Consider the following 7,429-nt stretch of genomic DNA (forward strand, 5'->3'; position numbering starts at 1 on the left):
TAGAACAAAGTATATTTCTCCCAAATTCTTCTTCACTCATGATCTTCAAAATCAAGGGACAATTGATGTCCAGCATATCCGTTTAAGTGATAATCTAGCATATTTATTCACAAAATCACTCCCAAAATTCTCTTTTGAAAGATTTGTACATCAGATTGGGATGCACCGATTTCGAGACATTAAATGATGTCAACAAGAGGAGGAGACTGTACTCTTTTTTCCTTGGTCAGGTTTTCTTCCCATTAGGTTTTTCTTGACAAGGTTTTTAATGAGGCAGTCCCATCACAAAGGATATTGTACTTTTTTTTCTTTACTAAAGTTTTTCCCATTGAGTTTTCTTTAGTAAGGTTTTAATGAGGCATAATCCTAAATGGTCATCCAAGGGGAAGTGTGTGATAAGATCAAATAAGGTGAATGACCATCATTTAATATGGGCGGCTCACATTCTCAAGAAAGATAAGTTTAATGAGAGTTGAAAATGTTACCTCTTGTGTGCCTATAAATATATGTACTGAGGCAAAGGGGATACACACACAGAAGTAATAAAACACCACTCTCTCTCTTTATACACTATTAATAGTTTCTCTCTCTCTCTCTCTCTCTCTCTCTCTCTCTCTCTCTCTCTCTCTCTTCGTTACTACATATAAATATATGAATCATCTTTATTGAGCTAATTATATTAATGCTAGAGTCTTCTATTTATACTTCTTTAGTTTATATATCGTCTTTATTTATTCTACAACAGTCTTCCAAATTAAAAAGGGTGCACCAATATAGTCTCTCATGTATCTTCCGTCGCCAGAACTCAACACCGTTAGTGGCATAGCTCAAACCTTATCATACTAGACATATTAAAACGAAGTAGTATGCATTTTAGCGCTAAAGAAGACACTAAATGACGTCATTTGAGGGTTTGAACAATACTAAAACGTTATACCCCTCCCTTTTAATATTATTCAAACCCTGTAATGACATCATTTAGTACTCTTTTAGCGTCAAAACGTGGACAACGTCGTTTTAAAATGTCCAACATGGCAAGATTTGAGCTATCTCACGAACGGCGTTGAGGAAGAACTATATTGGTGCACTTTTTTTTAATCTGGAAGTTCAAATTGTAGGAATTAAAAAGTCAGAGACTAAATCAATGTAATTCGCCAATCTCAAGAACCAAAGTAGGACTTAACTTTACTCTTGACACTTCCATAAACATAAAATTATTAATTAATTATATATTTAATTTATTTTAATTAATAAAATAAGAAAATGAGAATTAATTATTAAGAAAATAATAATATTTACTATAAAAAATATATGCGTAATAAGATTTTTTTTATAATTTAATTTCTAAAAATAATATTCTTATTTTAAAATTTTCCATATATGATCATATATAGATTTTTTGTGTTATATATTTTGTATATTTTATTAAAAAATAATATTATTAAAATAATAATGACAATATTTATTTTTTCTATTTTTCTTTCTCATTTTTGTTACAAGATTAATAATTTTATAAAAAAAATATTTTTCTAAACTTTAAATTCAAAATAATTACTATTAATTACTAATTCATAGACATATTAGTAGATAAGATAATTATTTTAAAATTTTTAAAATTATCTATATTAAAAAAATAAACCTAGTTAGCATATAACTAACAAAAATATTGCATTAACAAAAAAAAACTAATCACCATCTACAATAAGAATAATACTCTACAATCAAATTAATTATTCAACCAAATTGGTATAACCTAATTGACATTCATGTGCCACTAAATATGTCATTATATGTAACTACTTTTTGACGGTTTCTTTTCCTACGAATTTCGTTTTTTTTTTTAATTTATCTGTGTTCTTCTTCTTCTTTCCACCCCTGATGCTATTGTTTTTTCTTCTCATTCTCCTCCTTTTTCCTCATTTTTCTCTTTCATTATTGTCGTTGTCACCATCACCACGCCCGCACCTCCATCTCCTCCTCCTCCTCTTTCTTTTTCCATTTGAATTTCTTCCATCTTTGCCATGGTGTCTGTGGTGCATGGTTTTTACAACCACAGACTAACCGGCAAGTGCACCGGGTCATACCAAGTAATACCTCAGGTGAGTGAGGGTCGATCCCACGAGGTTTGATGGATCAAGCAACAATGGTTGGTTAAACTACTTAGTTAGGCAAACAAAAAATTAGTGTTTGAGTGTTCAAAGAGCATTAAATAGTAAATTCAGAGTTTGAAGACAGCAGGTGAATAAGTCGGGAATAAAATATGGGAGAAAACAATTAAGGTTTCAGAGTTATCTATTTTCTTGATTGATTTTTCTTACTAACTATTTTAATCATGTGAGATTTAATTCATGGCAAACTATATGTGACTATGCCCTAATTTCTTAGACCTTCCTAGTCTCCTCTAAACTTCATTAAATGCCAATTCTTTGGCCAATTAATTCCAATTAGAGGGTGATGATCAAATTCCAGTTTATATGCCACAAAAATCCTAATTATCCAAATATAAGGGGATTATATGTCACGTATCCCGTTAAATACAAACAATTAAAAATTCAGTAGAATATGTTTTCAAGCTGTTGTTCAAGTAAAGAGTTTTTTCAAGTTATACAAGAACTCAATTAGAACATGGGTCATACTTCCGTTCCACCCAAATTCATAAAATAAAGAACGAAAACAATTCTTGAAATATAAATCTAAACATGAATTAAAATAGAAAAATAATAGTATCAATCCATACAATAGACAGAGCTCCTAACCTTAACAGTGGAGGTTTAGTTGCTCATGACTCAGAGAAGAAAAATAATAATTCTAGTAAAATGTGAAAGACGGAATGTAAATTGGTATAGAATGGAATTGTCTTTTATATCTAATCCTGATTAATTTAAAATCTAGTTTTTAAAAATAATATCTTTTCCTATAATATTTAAATTTAAATCAGAATTAATTATGACAATCAGCAAGTCTTCAAGTGATGGATGGGGACCACTTGACTTCGTAGGATCCACGTCTAACTTGGGAAGTAACGAGAAGTGTTCCCCTGATTCCTCCATTCTGCAGCCTCTGATATGTGCTTTCTGGGCTGAAAACTAGGTCGAAAACAGTCCAAAAATTGCCCCCAACGTTTTCTGCATTTTCTGCACGTGGCGCATGTCATGCGTACGTGTTAGTCACGCGTACGTGTCGATGGTCTTCTTCGCATGTCACGCGAACGCGTCAGGTACGCGCACGCATCGCCGTGCAAATATTCAAATCACGCGTACGCGTCATCTACGCGCCCGCGTCACCATGAAAAGCTCCAAATCACGCGCACGCGTCAGGTACGCGTGCACGTCACTCTTCGCTGTCATCTCCTTTAATTCTTGTGCTGCAGAAACTCCATCAAATCCAGCCGAATGCTACCTAAAATAAACAGAATTACATAAGACTCAAAGTAGCATCTATAGTGGCTAAAAGACAATTAATTCTTGATTAAACTTAACAAATTAAATGCAAATTCACTAGAAAAAGATAAGAAAGATACACACGCATCAGTCTGCCACCATGTTTGTATTTTTCATAATCAAGCGAAAGTCAACACGCCAATTCCAATGCATGATATCCCTTATTTTTAGCACCAATGGATCAATAAACCTAAAACTATCTTGGTGATTAGTAACAAGATTAAACGCTTCCACACAATCTGTCTCACAAATAACATCTCGTTGACTCACATCCCAAGCTAAGAGATATCCTCTCCAAATAGCAAACAATTTCTCTTGAAGAATACTATTACTTTTAATCATTCCCAAACATTCCCTTTGCCAACTCCCATTACAATCTCTAATAATGCAAGCAAAACCAACACTATCACCCGAACCAGGATAGCTAGAATCATAATTAATCTTAAAAGTACCAATAGATGGGGATTCCAAAAACCATTTAGAATAGAGGGAAGAGTCGTACGTTGTAATTCAGAAGTATTCCTAAGCTCTGTTTCTGAAACTAATTCCAGACAAATCACTTTTTTCGGAGGACAAGTCTCATGAGGATTAAAGATATCATTATCCCTTACTCGCCATATCCACCAAAGTTCCAAAAAGAACCTGAACAGATGCTCTCTAGTATGATACAAGAACCAGTTCTTCAAATCCAGAGGATGACAAGAAATATCCAACCTATACCATACAAGCTGAGCTTTTGGACAATCTCGAATACAATGTAAAACCGATTCCTGGCTAGAAAGACATCTTTGGCACCTATCCGATGCCGACATACCTCTTCTGAAGCGAAAACTTGCAGTAGGAAGAGTCTCCTTAAGACATAGTCAAGCTAAAAACTTGTGCTTTTCCGGAACAAGCTGACTCCAAAGTCAAAGCCAATTCTCCTGTCCTCCCAACCAAACAGCTGCTTACACAACCACAAGTAACCATTACTTGAATCATAGACTTTGACAGCAAACCCAAACTAATACCAACCCTGCACATCTGGATTGTAAGAAAGAATATTACCTTTCAAATTTTGAGATAAAGGAGAATAAAGAATATCCAAATGCCACCTACCAACCAACCAGATATACTGTATTCGGAGGTTCGAATAAGAAATGTGAACATAATCCATCTCATTAGATAACTGTCCTTTTCTCCTCCAGCTAGAAAACTAAAAATTCTGGTTCAAATTCTCAATACACCAAGCAAACTCATCCTTCAACACTTCTCAAGCCTTGCAAAGACTCCTCCAAATGGGAGAGCCCTTGTTCTTAGGACAACCAAAATAGTCATATAGAGATGATCGGTATTTTGCATCCAACAATTGGACCCATAACTTGTCTAGCTGCTAGAAAAAAGTCCAAACTAGCTTCCCGAGAAGAGCAATATTCACACAATAAGGATTAAAAAATCCCCAAACCTCCATATTTTTTGTAGTAACCAATACCTTCCAACTAACAATATGCAATCCTCTTCCATCAACTTGTCCTTTCCAAAGAAAATTCCTCATCATAGACTCCAATTTACTAATGATTCCTTTGAGAACATGCATCTGGTACGTGGGAATAGCGGCTGCAACGGAATTAACCAAGCAGAGTCTACCAACCCGATTGAGTAAACTCCCTTTTCAACTTGCTAGTCTATCCCGAATCTTATCCAAGACGCCATTAAAAGTTGAACGGGTCACCTTAAAATGGCTAAGGGTAATCCTAAGATACTTGTCCAAGTCCTGGACAAATCTGATAGAGGATACCCCAGTGAAAACTTCTTTTCTTGTTGCAGAGACATTCTTGGAGCAAAGTACTTTAGACTTCACATTAATCTTCATTCCAGATGTTTTGCAAAAAGTCTCTAAAACCAACATCACATTTTGCACTTGTCTCTTTGTAGCTTTACAGAATAAAAGCAAGTCATCCACAAACATTAAGTGGGATATTCTTGGTCCCCCTCTAGAAATATTAATTGGCTCTCACAAGCCCAAATCAACCTGATGACTAATAAAGCAAGTCAATCTCTCCATACACAACACAAAAAGATAGAGTGACATAGGGTCTCCTTATCTAAGACCCTGGTTAGGAGTAAAACCATTCAGACGATTCCCATTCTAAAGAATAGATAATGAGGAAGCAGTTAAATATTTCATAATCAAATTATTAATTATAGGACTGGAAAAACTAAAACTCTTAAGGGTATGGGCTAAAAACCTCCAGTCAACTCTGTCATAAGCTTTCTCTAGATCAATCTTAAAGGTTAGTTTGCCTTTCTTTGATTTAGTCTTCTTCATAAAGTAGATGACCTCTTGAGAAATAATGATGTTGTCAGGAGTTCCTCGTCCCGGAATAAATCCTCCTTGAAGCGGGCCAACAATCTCCGCAAGATAAGGACGGAGCCTATTAACAAGGACCTTCGTGATGATATTGTAAACTACATTGCAGAGACTAATCGGCCTGAAATCTTTCATAGATACCAGCGATTCAACCTTTGGAATAAGAACCAGTAAAGTCTCCATCATTCTCGGATCAAGAGCAACACTGGAGAATGCCTGCTTAACCATCTTCCAAACGTCAAGACCAACTATCTCCCAATATTCTTTGAAGAAAAAAAGCTTGAAATCCATCAAGATCCGGAGCTTTAAAAGAGTTCATGTGAAAAACAGTTGTTCTGACTTCCTCCATAGTAATTGGTGCTGTAAGATCATTGCAAGCTTCCTCATTCAGAGAAGGAAGAGGCACATCATCAAGACCATTTTAATAATGAATATTAATATAGTATAGTAATATGTAGATAATATTTTTTTTATCTTAAATAATTTTTTAAAAATTACTAATAATTTAAATTATATTTAATTAAAAAATTAAGTTTTAATTTAATTATTAACTAATTAACTAATATGATAAAAATTATCACTATTTTTTGAGTTTATTTATTTATTTTTTATTATTATACCAACTCAAATTTAATAATATAATGATTATATGTTAAGTTTAACAACAAAAAATTTAACATAAATCACAAGAAAATCATTTATATTTTATTTTAGGATAAAAAATATAATATAATAAGAGACAAATGTATATAAGTGTTAGTATTTTTTTTAAACTTTGTAGAGGCAAATGCTTCTTCTTTGTTACATGTGGGTCCATCTTAGGAAGAATGGACAAGATCGATTTGGATGAGGCAAGGGGACAAATTGACCCATGTCTATTCTTCCTAATCCAACATGACACTTCATTCTGAACAAATATCCATATCAGTACCGGTAGCTATCACATAAGTTTTTTTCATCAATTTTGGTCAGGAGATACGATAGAAGGATCGCGATGGCTCATTTTAAGATCGAATAAGAATTGAAATAAGTGTCTTTTTTTTTTTGACAAAAATCAGCTTATCGTAATTTAGAATGGACAAGAATCGAAATTAGGTGTTTACTCTAAATAAACTCTTCAATTCAAAATTCTTTTTAACCGTCTTAGAGCCTAGAACTAGTAAAAACATCTAATCAACACTTCAAACACATTTATAGGTGGTGGCTTCACTCAAAACTAAGTCACTTCACTCGAAACTAAATCACCTTCGTATTGTTGGATATATTAACATAAAAAATTTAAAATGACATTTTTTCTTTAAATTTGTTTTGTATTAAGTTAATTCTATTTAATTCTCAAAATTACTAAAAATATTATATCCTAAAATTCTCCACATATAAATTCTAGGCAAAATCGAGAGCAAGGGTAAATTTTCTTAAGAGACGGTCGAAAGATTAGAATATCCTGAAAACTTGTTTTTGTGCATATCGAAAGGATCGGCTTTCAATCTTTTCTCTGTTAACAGTATACGACTATATTGAAACCAAGGGGGCTATTGTGTGCTATGTTCCTCCATTTTTTTCAATATCTTTCTAGTGGATACAATCAATTTTCAGCATTTGAAATCTTGTAAGAAATATAGCTCTACTAACACCAGTT

The sequence above is a fragment of the Arachis duranensis genome, unplaced genomic scaffold (assembly GCF_000817695.3).
Source record: "Arachis duranensis cultivar V14167 unplaced genomic scaffold, aradu.V14167.gnm2.J7QH unplaced_Scaffold_121443, whole genome shotgun sequence".
Classification (NCBI taxonomy): Eukaryota; Viridiplantae; Streptophyta; class Magnoliopsida; order Fabales; family Fabaceae; genus Arachis; species Arachis duranensis.